The 13,784-nt window shown below is 31.9% G+C and overlaps 1 protein-coding gene across 3 annotated transcripts in view; it reads right to left on the bottom strand.

The window, feature by feature from the left end:
- The window catches only part of LOC129984522 (cadherin-86C-like), an 88,302-nt gene extending 75,567 nt beyond the window's left edge, over window positions 1-12,735 (bottom strand). For 2 of the 3 annotated variants that reach the window (XM_056094415.1, XM_056094420.1), the window contains exon 1: window positions 12,637-12,725. The gene's annotated coding sequence lies outside the window, so the exon portion shown is untranslated. Of the gene's footprint in view, window positions 1-12,636 lie in introns of all 3 variants that reach the window. The other variant, XM_056094417.1, reaches the window with a different exon arrangement.
- Between the last annotated feature and the right edge of the window lie 1,049 nt (window positions 12,736-13,784).

The following is a 13,784-nucleotide window of genomic DNA, read 5'->3' as shown; positions in this document are numbered from 1 at the left end:
GGACATCCTTTATTCTCAAAATTGAGGCACACTATCTAGATATGTCACAAATACTGGTATTAATCGGTCAAAACGCATCCTCGCTTTACATCAGTATACTTCGAATCACAAAACATGCTATGTTGTTCAAGTTATGCTATAAGAAATAGCTAGTCTAGGACTTTGCCATTTCGCAAAAATTTACATTTTATTTATATTTATCGTTACTACATTTTTGCAATAATGCGCTGAAAGCACTTTTTGATCATCTTATTAAAGTAAGTGCTATTACAGATAATCATTTGTTGTCCCTTGAGTCAAGACCCCAATTTCTACGCACATCAGAAGGTTGGGATAATTGTTCTTTTGATGTCAAGTTAAGGCTGTCGACGGTGAAACTGTTACGAGTCCCAAGATGATGTTAAAACTGTCAGCTTTTTTCGACAATGTAATTGCCTTTCATTGAATAACGCAGCCCATTCGATGCGGAATAAATACTATTCTCTTTGCAACATTCCCTAGTTGATTTTCAAGGTGGCTACATCTACCTTCGGCTTTTATCGTGATTAAAGGTCGTCGAAGATGCTGATTATTTGGCCGATTTAATAATAAATCTCTCTGGGGAGCACTTCAGATATGAATTTGAGAGGTCGTTGGAGAAGTAAGTGGATGCTCGCTTTCTTGGAAGGTGTAGCAGTGATGTTACAGTTTTGTTGGCTTCAATCTCTAACGATGGAATGTATTTCCTTCACTTTATGGGTCATGATAGTCATTTTGTAATTGACCGCAATATCCATATTACTATTCGCAATAATCCAATCACACAGTATTAAGCAAACGGTAAAGCAGAATGCTCGGTCGTTATTTATTATTCTTCGTTTAGTAAAAAAGAGAGAGTGCGAAAAATTTTATCTGGCCAATTAAATTTAATTTTTGCAGCTACTTAACCCACAATTTACAAAATTTGAAAATTTGCTTACTTACTATCCATTTCGTGAATCTCGCGGACTTGCAGATTTCATTACATTTTCTTCTAGCATACAATACATTTCCTCTCCCAAATAGATGCCGCCTTAATCCAGTTTTTGGCTAACAGACTTAAAATTGAAGCAGTTACGACTTCTAACCTAAAATGATATTTTTATAACCTAAGGTGATATTTTTATAATTTTTATTAAAGTTGTAATTAAAAATAAAGCGAAAATTTCGAGTTTTCCTATTATAACTTTATTAGAAAGGAGAGAAGAATATGAGGGAAGAATTAGAGGCAGAAAGAATAAAAAGGAGAGAATTTAAGGAGAAAAGAATATCTTATGCAGTTGAGATAATAAATGTTCTGATAAATTATGAACTTTAAATTTTTGATACTATGAGCTATCTTTAATAAATTCTTTCGTAATGTATAATCAGAGAAATTCTTATTGAATAATTTTCTGAGATATTGCATATATTACAGAAGTATTTTGTAGTACAAATAAACCTTCCATTCTGGACGATTTTATCTTATAAAGTCACATCTTTTGTAAAAACATATTTGGTTTCAACAAAAATATTTTTCTATAAGTAGAAGTTTAACCATTTCCGTTTTAAATTAAATTTTAAATTTAATGGCAGCCGACAGAAAATTCGTTAAATGTATAGTATAATGAACAGAATGGTTTAAAACTTCTAAAATAACATGATTTTTAAAATTTGAAGCTTTAAAATATTTTGCAAAGAAAGCTATGAAGTCATAAAATATTCATCGAAAATCTTAGAGACCATAGCTTTTAGAGACCCTTGTGAATCAGCTGGTCATCGAAAGCAGATAGTAGAAAATAAAAATACCCTGATATACTTTTTTAGTAAAATTCACTTGATATTTTGCCATTTTAAAAATTAGTTGTTCACAATGATGCTCCCAGAATGTATGCCACTGGGTTGAAAAGTTTTGATATCTAGCACGTGTTACTCGAGCAGTAGGTATCGGCTGCTTTTTGGCAAGCAGTTCTCCCAAGAGATTTCTGGCCCATTTTTCCGGGGTTTTTTCCAGCAATAAAGTTTGACTTTCCCTGCTCATCAGTTGGCAAGACGCCCACAAGGTGGCAGTCACGCGTTAAAGACATCTATCACCTTCCCCTTCTTTAAAGCGGCCCACATAATTGAGCATTGGTAGCTACTGGAAATCAAAAGATAAAGGAAAAATCCGTTACCCTTTTACGCTGACTCAAACTTCCTGATTTAAATCCCTTTTGAAAATAATAACTGATCACCAGAATAATTTTGTTAAGGAAAATGAAATTTTCATGTAATTTATATTTAATGTTAAACACAAACTTCTTCTCTGCAAAGCCATTGAAGCTTTTCAAATCGCCCGTTTGGAAAAACAGATCCCTGAAAAATTGTCGAAAATTGCAACGCAGAGAATAAATGAAAACAGCGGATAGATGAAGTGTAAATTCGGAACATTTTTTCTGGAAAAAGAATTCCACATTTGTGACGAATTATTGCGGCTATTGCTATATGAACCAGCAGTTTCAAACACTCAAAAGAGATCCAAAACCAAATTTAACTACTTTTAGGCAAATTTCTCGGCAGCATATTATAATTAATGTAAATCGTCCAGAAATCCCTTAAAATCATTTTCGTTTTCACAAATTTTATAATGTATAATGATCAGCAGGCAGTTTGCTTAAAACTCTACTATTTAAATCTTTAACAAGCAAAATCCTAAAATTTCTTAAATTAAACGAGCAAAAAACCTGTATGATCAACGACAAATAGTGACCAGCCCAAACATCGTAGGCATTAAAATATGAAATCCATTCCTTAACACGTTCCCTGCCATGAGTGATGCCTGTAATTCGGATCACTACCTAATAGGATGCTTGCTTATTTGCTCTCTTAATTGTAGTAGAGAAGAAAATTAATAATATGTATGAGTCACAGGAGATTCATGTGCTGAGCAATATGGTTAAACAAGGAGATACGAGGTAAACATGAGCGTGTTCTACTCGGATCAAATTCTACACTGACTAAGAACTTTTGCTGCTACGTGAATGTGAGTGACACGGAAATCAATGCTAATTTAGTAGTTTCAGTACTTAACTAACGAATATCCATAGTATTTTAAAATTTAATTGCTCAAACTTTCAATTACTGTCTTAATTAAAAAGAGAATTCAAAATAATATTAGAGGGATTACTTTGCATCAAGCAGAGCTCCACAACACGGTATATCTAATGTTGAATAACACTTTCAACCACTACATAAAGAATTGTAGAACAAAATAAATCAATGCCATTCTCTTCTCGTTCGGAAAAGGAAAAAAATGGTCATTTATTAATCGAATTTACTTTTTCTTAAGTTAATAATTAAAATAGAAATGCTTAACTGCATTTAGGCGAATTTGGTTGTATGAAGGTCCGATTCTAAAGCTAAATGAAAAGTCTTTTGGAACTATATCGTAGAACAGGAGCGGCATATTGATTGACATTCACTTTCCGAGCATCCATACCACATCACATCAAAGTAAGAGTGTTATATCCGCAGATCGTCAATGTAGTTTACCATTATTGACAGAAAGACTCAGTTGGATTAAACTGAAATAAATGAAACCGAGACGAATTTATTTGCGATATTAATTCTATTAAGTAAGATATTTATACACCATCTTATACATATTGTTCTAAACCAACCAATAAAAACCAAGCTCTAAACCAAGAATAAAAGGCATATAATATGCCATGAGCATGGTTGTGAAAACTATAGAAAATATAAGTGCGGGTTAGATCAATAGAATGTTTTTTTTAAAAATACACTTTAATAAATTGCAAAGTTGATGTTTTATAATAATATATATATTCGTATATTTCATGGATGATTTTCAAAGCGCATACATAAAAATGCTAATAATTAACAGTATTTGTATTATGCTTTTATTACATAAAATACACGATTTCCCACTAAAATTATTCCTATAATACTTTCTCAAGAGCATCTTCAGCTTTTTATCATTAAAAAAACTTTCATTTTCATGCACTTATCGTGCAATCTTTCTCTGCATTTTCTCCGAAGGTTAAGATCAATACCGAATGCAAATTAGTTCAGGCGAATAAGACTATTCCTTTTATCTACCACTTCTTATGAGCCCGATATCAAAATTCAAAAAACGATCTTCAAAAATGTCTTAGAAAAGAATTTTGGATATTTCAGTTTAAATTTTAAAATTAATATTTAAATCACTTTCTCTTTCGAAATGCTTTAGTTTTCGTCATACCAACTAAAAATTATAGAATCACTAAGTTTAGTTTAGTTATATTAACGCCGCTTTTTTTAAAGCAACACTAGGGCTATTTTGGAACGGACCTCGTCATTTTGAACCGCGATCAGATGACGAGGACGACACCTGAGCTAGCACCCCCCCCCCCCCCTCTAACCACATCACAACACACCAGCGTGATAGAATCACTAAGTAACAACTCTAGAGCAAACTAAAGCTATAAAAGTGGGGGGGGGGGAATTAAATGATCTTTCGTAAAAATTATTTAAATTAACTATGGAATATAAAGATAATAAAACAGAAGAAAATAAATAAAAAAAGATGTTTAAATTTAGGACTAAAGAAAGTCTATATTAATAATACAAGCAATTTTTCAATCAATCTTTATTTAACTTTCCTTCATTATTTCGTCTTTACTATAATTTCGAATAAACAGGTGAAAATGAATAAAGATAATCTTTTCTACAAGTACACAAAAGTATTTTGTTTGGAAAATATTTTTGAGCTGAATCTATATTTTAGGGATTGGAAGTATCATTTCAATCTCCCCATTGCCATTGACAGTGAACTAATAACCCGGAGAAAAAAAATATGATGATAAATATGAAAGAATGAATGTACTTTTTCCATGCACAGAACATTCGGGTCGTCTGCAATGTCGAATAAATCGCGATTCTCAAATGCTTTCGCCTCACACGAAACGAAGGAGCAATGCCCGATCGCCGAGTCATTGATATCTCTGAATATGCAAATACGAGAGAAGACCTCACAAATCTTGGAGAGGAAAAAAACAAACTAGGTATTAGGGTAGATCGAAAAAATAACGATTTTTTTTAAAGTTATTTTATCAAATAACACTAAGAGGCAAAAGTTGTATATTAAACAAGAATATCACTGCTGAATTTATTTTTCTTTTCGAAGATTTTATACTTCATCTTCATGTCCCTCAATAGTTTCAAAATTTTTCTTCTTACAAGATATTTCATATATTTTGCTGTAACTTTAGTAACAGTTATCTATAATTATGTTGGTTACTTGCTGACTTAGCATGTAATACTTTTTGCAAGGGGAAGAAAATCTCAATATCATTTGTCTATAAGCTGAAGTTTCAAAATTTAAAAAGAAAAAAAAAATCAGCATTGAATAAGAAGAAAAGCACATTTTAGCATAATTATTAATTTATAATTAAACAGTATTGCTAGTTTCCATTGGTTAAGGCAGTAAGTAACCAAATATTTATGGAAAACTATTGCTAAAATTACAATCAAATACATGGAATTTTTTGTAAAAAGTAAAGTTTTGAGGTTATTATGGGAAATGAAGGTGAAGTGTAAAAAGTTTGAAAAAATTCAGCGGCGATGTGCCAGTTTATAACTTTTGATGCCTAATGCCTAGTTAAATGTTTCAATCCACTCTACTGGTTGCGCAGATGAAAATTTTTCAACTTGCTGAACATCTTTTTAAACGTGAAAAAGTATTTCCCATGGACTCATAAGACATTATAACGCTTTTTGGAGTTTGTAGTGTAGCGATTTTGTTTAGATTGGGAATTAAAAGGCACAAGAGCCTAATTATAGGCTGTACTGTGCCAAATAAATTTATGCATTAGTCCAGATTAAACAATTGCTAGTAAATAGGTTCAAACGTAATTGCTAATCAAGTTTAGTTTAATTTAGTTTTGTCATATTAACGTCCCTTTTTAAAGCAACACTAGGGCTATTTTGAGACGGACCTTATAATTTTGAACGGCGGTCAGATGACGAGGATGACACCTGAGATGGCACCCTCTCCCAAATGCACACCACACCAGCTGGAGGATATTTGGCCTCAACAGATTTAATGTGCACCAAACCTGTTTACGAGACGGTTCTTCGGTGGAATCGGGTTTCAAGAACCGATTTCCTTACCGCCAGTCCACCGCAGCCCTAATTTCTGGTCAAACTCATTATGTAGTAAAGAAAACGCAGCTTGCAGGAATGTCTTCTTCCTGTTTAATCGGATTCAATGTTTAAAAAAAGTATATTTTAGCAATAAAACAACATGCCAAATATTATTGATCTGAGTCAATGATAGACAAACTTCAACCAGTTAGAAGTTCTATCGGGGGCATCGGAGATACGAAAATGATGATATTCTAATTCTAAATAATAACATAATAAGTAAACTTTTCACCCAGAATCATGAACTTTTTGACAGATATTTTCCCACCTAATTAGATCATGAAGAATGTTTTGAAATATATTTACAGCTTTATTCAGAGTGTTAATATTAAAAAAGTTTTTATTCATTTTTTGAGTCTTCATTAAGTTTTATAATAAATCATGCCCTGCTTTTATTTTTTTCAGAATAAATGAAGCTTAAATGAAGTGACTGAAATATCTGATCATCGCTCTCGCACACACGCAAGTCCAGAGGACAACTGTCTTTGATCGTTTTTACCTAAAACTGGATCCATCCGAGGCCACCTCGTAATTAAGGATGAAAAGCTTCCGGCATGGTAGTTGGTTCTCGCCACCCTTATAGGTACAGAAAAAGGTGGGGGTCGGCTGCAACCCATCGATGACAGGACGTACTTCCCAACGGAAGGATTGTACCGTGGCCGGTGATGGCCCTTAGGACTCAACCGCAGTTCCCGCCAGTGTTGCTGTTGCAGCTGTTCGGTCGTTCAGATTTATCCGTGTGCCTCAGAGCGGGTCGAAGTGGCCGGTTCAAGGTTACTTAAAACTGGATACGTGTCTACCATCTGGTACACAACAATATGCGGAACTTCATATTTATTCCTTAGAAATTTTAGAATGATTGCATTCGCAGGCAGGCGGATAAGCAAGCATATTGCCCCTGATTGAATTTTTCAAAAAGAATGGTAAAAATATACCGTTTTGATATAAAGCTCACATACCAAATCTCACTCTTCTAGCTTATATCGTTTTCTGAGATCTCATATTCACAGGGAAAGAAACAGGTATAATTCCTTCTTACTTTAGAAGCTTTGAAACCTGGAGATTCTTAAAAGTTTCGATATTAGCAAGCGAATGCTTGACTAGACTAATTCCAAATTGATAGTAGACCCAGTACCTGCCTTTATGTATTTATCTAATTTATGCAGCGTATAAATGGTATTTATGGAAACGTACCATAAAATCATTTGTTACAACAAGGATTACTAAAATGACACTTGGAATTACAAAGAACATTATTTCTAAAACAAAAACATTTTTTATTTCTAAAACAAACAAACAAAAACATAAATGCAGTAATGGTGGAAGGTAAATGTATTTGTCGTGCGAGATGAGATATATGATATAGATTATTTTGCACTTTAACGGGCTGCAAATCGTTATTCTATGAAATAACTAGTTAAACCATGAAATACAAGAGAGTTTTACACTTTAACGGACACGATCAGTTATTTCATGGAATAACTAGGTATTTTATAAAATAACAGATTTCATACTTTAACGGTAACATATACAAGAAAAGGCAAAACGTATACTTTTATGTCTTACATTTTTTTTTCAGATCCTTATCTTAAAGTTAATTAATTACCTCTAATTAACTTCCAGTTAGTGATTTGGGATAAATCTATAATTAATTAATTTTTGCGTATAAATGTAAAGACTTTAAAATTTCTGTTTTAGAATTTGGGCAAGCTCTAGTCCCCCCCCGCACTAGAAAAATAGGGAGTATTTACGTTTATACTGATGTTCTTAAAAGAGGAAATTTAACTTTGTTAAACTCTTAATGTCAAGAGACTGCAACTGAAGGCCGCTTTGGTCTTATATAATAGTTTCTTAATAACTGACGCAATAAGACATATAAAAATTTTACTATCATTTGCAGTTAAAAACAGAATGTGTGTGTGTGTGTGTGTGTGTGTGTGTGTGTGTGTGTGTGTGTGTGTGTGTGTGTGTGTGTGTGTGTGTGTGTGTGTGTGTGTGTGTGTGTGTGTGTGTGTGTGTGTGTGTGTGTGTGTGTGTGTGTGTGAATCTTTAAAAATTTTAATAAAATTAGCAAGATTTCGGCATTTTTCCGTGATAATTCATGAAAATGTTATTATACAAAATCGATTCTTTACACATTTTACAAAGTTTAGAAATTGTCTTTTGAAAAATTCCAACTTAGAGTTGTGTTTTTAAATTGAACAACTAATTTTCAACAACAGATTTAATTTTGGATTAAAATTCACACAGTTTTATAATTGTTTCATTAAAAATTTAATCATGATTTTTTTTTTTCCTTTGTTAAAAACAGAGGAAGAAAAATTCTGTTTAATATTTGAGAAGTTTATATCTCTAACTTTATTAATAACAAAGATATATGTGTGTGTGTGTGTGTGTGTGTATCATGGACATGAAATTATATCTAAATAACTTATCTGAAATCAAATATAATCAATACTCCCGGCTAACCAGATGGTCACCTGAAGTAACAAGTAGGGAATAAAAATAGTACCAAGAAACTTACAAAATAAATAATCCATACATTTATATTTTTAATGGCATTATAATGCCATATGTCCTGGCTTTATTAAGAAGGTTTATTTCACTCATTATCAGATGAACATAACAGTTGCAAGATTATAAAAAAATACGGCTTTAATGTTCGTGTATCTTGTTGACAGAATCATGGAGTTATGCCTAGGAGATTTAACTGAAATGAAATACAGATGTGATTTGCAGGGAATTACTTGGTCGTCAAGAAGGCTAATGTATGATAATGTAATAAAAGCTAAAGCTCTAATAAACTAAAATTAGATCAGACAGTAAAAAAAAATGAACACAGTATTAAAGTATAAATTAATGTACGAGATTATTTTACGTAATAAAAGTAAAAATGCAATGAATGTCATTAATTCTTACCGTTTGTCAAAGCGAGTAAGTGACAACGAAATAAGGTTAAATGTTTCGACAAAAAATAATTGAAACAAGCTGTGTTTAAACTAATTTTAAAAGATTTATTTAAATCCAAGAAAAACTTACGGAAATGGAATCGAGCCACGGAAAAGCTATTTATTATTATTTTTTTTTAATTTTAAGATGGCTTAAAAATAGTCTTTGTGCAATGTTTTAATGTTACAGCAGAGATAAATGTTGAAATCTTTAATCCCGTAATTAATCCATCTAGATGCTAAGGAACCTGTGCGTCAAAGTTAGTAAAAATTTATCAAAAAGAGTAAAATTATATGAAATTTAAACAAACGGAGATAAAATTTTATTGAGTAAGATTTATAAAAATTTAAATTTCTCCTTTACCATTCATCTTAGGAAATCAAACCATATTCAAACCCGAGATTTACCAATATCAAGCTGATAAATAAATTTTAATAAAATAGTAATAAATTGTTAATAATTATAAACGTAGCAACCGTATTTCAATCTCTTGATTTTCAAACGAAATGTGCAGTCATATTTTTGTAATTTAAAGTATAGCAATTAAAACTACCATAAGAAAAAATACTTGCTTCCGTTGGATACCTAGGAAGATTTCATTCTATTATGTAATATGACTTTTTTTTAATGCCGATTTCCTTCTGAATTTTGAAAATTCTGGATTTTTACTTAAAAGGTTGTACAACTTTTTATTTATTATTCCCCCCGCTCAACTTTAAGTGACCGATTTGCTTTTCTTTTTGCTCAACTCTAGTTGTTTCGATTTTCAGCCTACTATTTCGAAAAGCATAAAACTAAATTTATTGGTTTTATGTTGCACATAAGCTGGTACTGCAGCAAATAGGTGCTTCATACGCTACGTCTTTGACATCGTATGCTGATCACTTCTTCCCAAACCGTCTTGTCAAATGAGAGATATTTGCCTTTATTTCCACCTTAGACACTGAAATGTTCCTTAACTCCTTGACCTACGAATTTACCTAATTAGATGATATTCTATTTGTGGCATTTACTATTATTTCAATTCCTGTAATAATATAAAGTCAATATGAGATACTGAAGAGATTTTAAACGATTTTTGAATTATAAATTAATAGATTTACTTAATTGAAGGTTAAAAATTGAAAATTCAATAATTCGATGCGCAAACGGATAAACTGACCGGAAATGAATGTTTTCATTGAGGGTTAGACAAATAACATTAAACTAAAGCTGCAGCGCCTACAAATAAGCTTGTTCGAAAAAGAAAAGAAAATCATAAATGATAAATAATCTCTCATTTTCAGTTAGAAATGTGCATACTTACAGTAAAAGATGCATACCCAAATACTTAAACTGAGTTTATGTAAACTGTCTTTTTCTTAGTTTGGAAAAATAGGGTGAGGTTTAGGTTTAGTTATATTAACGTCCCGTTTGAAGCAACACTTGGGCTATTTTGGGACGGACCTCGTCATTTTGAACCGCGGTCAGATGACGAGAAAAATAGGGTGAATCGAAGGGAATGTTTTCCAGCGAATCCCTAACGATGAATATGAGTACACCTGACTTGTAAAATGAATAAGCAAAAGATTAATTTTGAATTCATTAGCTAAGTGAACTCAAAAATCACATCTTTAGAACTTTAATATCTTCACATACAATACAACTCGCGCATCGAATGACTGCATTTTCAATTTAAAATATGCAATTAAGTAAAAGCATTAAGTAATTTAAAATGCAAAAATACCTTAAAAATGCTTCAGTATATCAAATGCCCTTCTATATTATTATGAAGATTAAAACCATTATAAATATCCCAAATATTATGTCATTTAATTTGGAAATTAGGTGAATTCGTAGATCAGGGAGTCAAGAGACAAACATTTGAAGCATGATACTGAGTTTTCTAAACTGTTCACTGAGCTTGATTTTGCAGCCCAGCTCCTCACTTACGGTGAAGACCGTACTCAGTCAATTCAAGTGTGTGTGTGTGTGTGTGTGAAACAGACAGGGAGTAAGTGAGAATATTCTCTCTTCGACTTTCGTATGTTTAACACAATACGGTGCATTTTGCTTTAAGCATCAAAATACAATGAAGAGAATCAAACATGCATTTTGGTCCAATGTATCAAAAATATGATGTAGATTTGCAATTCTGATGGGAAACGCAAATGCTCAATTTCATTTATTTGCTGTAACTATTCACCTGTACGCAATATAAATTTAGCCCTTTGGCAGACAGATTCAAACTTAGACAACAATTACAAATCTAGGGATAAAACTACAAGTATACCCGTATGTAACAAGTTTCTCCTATCTAGGTGAATAAGTTTTTCAGTGTCTGTGTGTTTGTATTTATTTGCATGCAGCGACTTTTCTTTAGCGAATTTCGTCTAAAATTTGATGGAAATTTGCAATTTTGATGTCAAAATCATATACCAAATTGGTCAATCTAATTCATTGTCTTTTTGAGTGATTATATTTACAGCCCAATAGGCAGCCATAATTTCAAAAATGTTTTCTTTTTCAGACGAAACTGCTTTCTGCATATTTTTTTAAACAAGAAAGTGAAAATGCCATCTAAAGAACTGGTAAGTTGAAAGAGTTGTAAGCTAAAAATTATAATTGTAAAAATAGGATTTTTACATTAAACAGAAAAATTATTAAACTTCATTTTATCGTCAATTTTATTTTTTTCCCAATTTACCATAAAATTTGGCATATTTATTGAATCAGCAATTTGAAAAGGCAAGCCAACACAAAACGCACGTAACTTACGCAAAGCATGTGCTAACATATCGATATTCACTGCTAGCTGTAAAAAAGAAAAAATTCTGAAGCAAAACATTGATGAAGAAACTTCCGTACAAAAATTTGGTTAAATAAAGCAAAAAACAATATGGTTTTTTTCCCTCCGAAAAAGCAGCTTTTGCACTAATTTCCTTTCTTCAAACTATTGATTCGATTAATTTACTTAGTGCCTTGCTTAAATTAGTTTAATTGAATTGAATTAAATGTTGCAAAGCTTTGTATGAGAATTATGGTCAGAAGAGTAATCTGGTGACAAATAAAGAAATTTTTATCAAAGATCCTCCTTTCTTTATTGTTGTATAAACTCGATCAGTTTGAAAAAAAAAAAAAGGTAAAAATTATAGATCAAGGAACATGATGAAGAAAAGAATTACAATGGAATAAGTTGTTCATGCAAATAAAGTCTTCCTTTAAAAAACTGTTCATGTACTATATCAATGAAATAAAATTTATTATATTATCATTTAAAAAAATTCTGCATAAATATAATGAAATCCACCTAAAACAAATATCCTGCATGAAATTTGAATGGTAAAAACAAACAAACGAGATCTAAGCCAAGCCATTCAATTTCATGACAAGCTCTGGAAAATCGCTTTTTTCAGTGTTTTGAAAATCTGAATTTGAAGATACTCGTAGGTGAATAATTAAAGAACATCCAAGGCACTAGGAAGGATTTTTTTCTGTATATTTCTGCAAAGGGTAAAGTTCACTCACTTGGTGTGGTGCTCCCCCACTGATGTCTTGCAAAGTGGTTGGAAGGTAGTCCGGTACCGTTTCATAAGTCATGCTCAGATTTCGAAACTTCAGAGACTGACAATTGGCTCGGAATGTCAACGTTCTACAGGCTCCGCTAATCGCACCAGACGATAATAGGGCACGCCTACTGTGCGCGTGCGCACCTCAAGGCCGGCTGATCGATTTTCATCATGATAACACGTGGTGGTAACTACTGAACTTAAATACTTACTAACTGTTTTTAATCACATTTAATAGAATTGTATTTTCGAATTGCTCTGATTTGGATTGCTGTTCGGTGAATTGAGAAACGTAACAAAACCGAGATAGAGAAAAAAACAACCAAACTTGAATCTTCAAAAATACAAGTATAAGGCTGGAGTGAAGTTCATTAGTTTATGATTCATTTTAAAGCTATACGAAGGCCAGTGACATTTATAAATATTGTAATAACAAAGAGAATGTAAGGAAACAAATAGGAATCTAGCCAATTATATGTGACTACTATATATAACTTATTATTGCCCACATATTTTACAATTCATAGAATTTGCATATTTTACACATTTATTTATTCATTTGACAACTAGTTAACTAGCATCTTTTTTATTGATCTGCCTATGACCTATCTTCAGCTGAGCAGTCTTAGGCAGCTAGCTGCCTGATCTGTCTAATTAGAAATCCGTTGCTGATGAAAACCATAGTGTAACTTTCATCAAGATAGGTTTATCAAATAAAGAACTGTCAATCCTGCGGTTGTTTATTTGGATCTCAAGATTTATATTATACTAACTGGTATCCAGCTGATTGCTGCCGCAGAAGAAATAAATTTGGAAATATCGTTTGAAATTTGAAATAGCTATCTTATTTAATTAAGAGTAATAGGAAGAATGATATTTATTTTCTTGTTGGCAATGAATATATTCATTGAGATTGAATGATATATAAAGGAGTAGTATAAATAATATTTATTCTATATTTTTATTGTGCTCAAAATGAATGCGAATAATTGTAATAATTGTAATCTATAACTTTCCTGCAAGTGCAAACAATAAGTTGGCAAAGTTTTATCGCAGTCGGATGGAAGGTATGTCAGGGCATAAAATACGAGCAAATTCATTTTTATG

The sequence above is a fragment of the Argiope bruennichi genome, chromosome 9, assembly GCF_947563725.1.
Source record: "Argiope bruennichi chromosome 9, qqArgBrue1.1, whole genome shotgun sequence".
In the NCBI taxonomy this organism is placed as follows: Eukaryota; Metazoa; Arthropoda; class Arachnida; order Araneae; family Araneidae; genus Argiope; species Argiope bruennichi.
The sequence above is the reverse complement of the archived record's forward strand: the minus strand, read 5'-3'. Positions and strand labels throughout refer to the sequence as shown.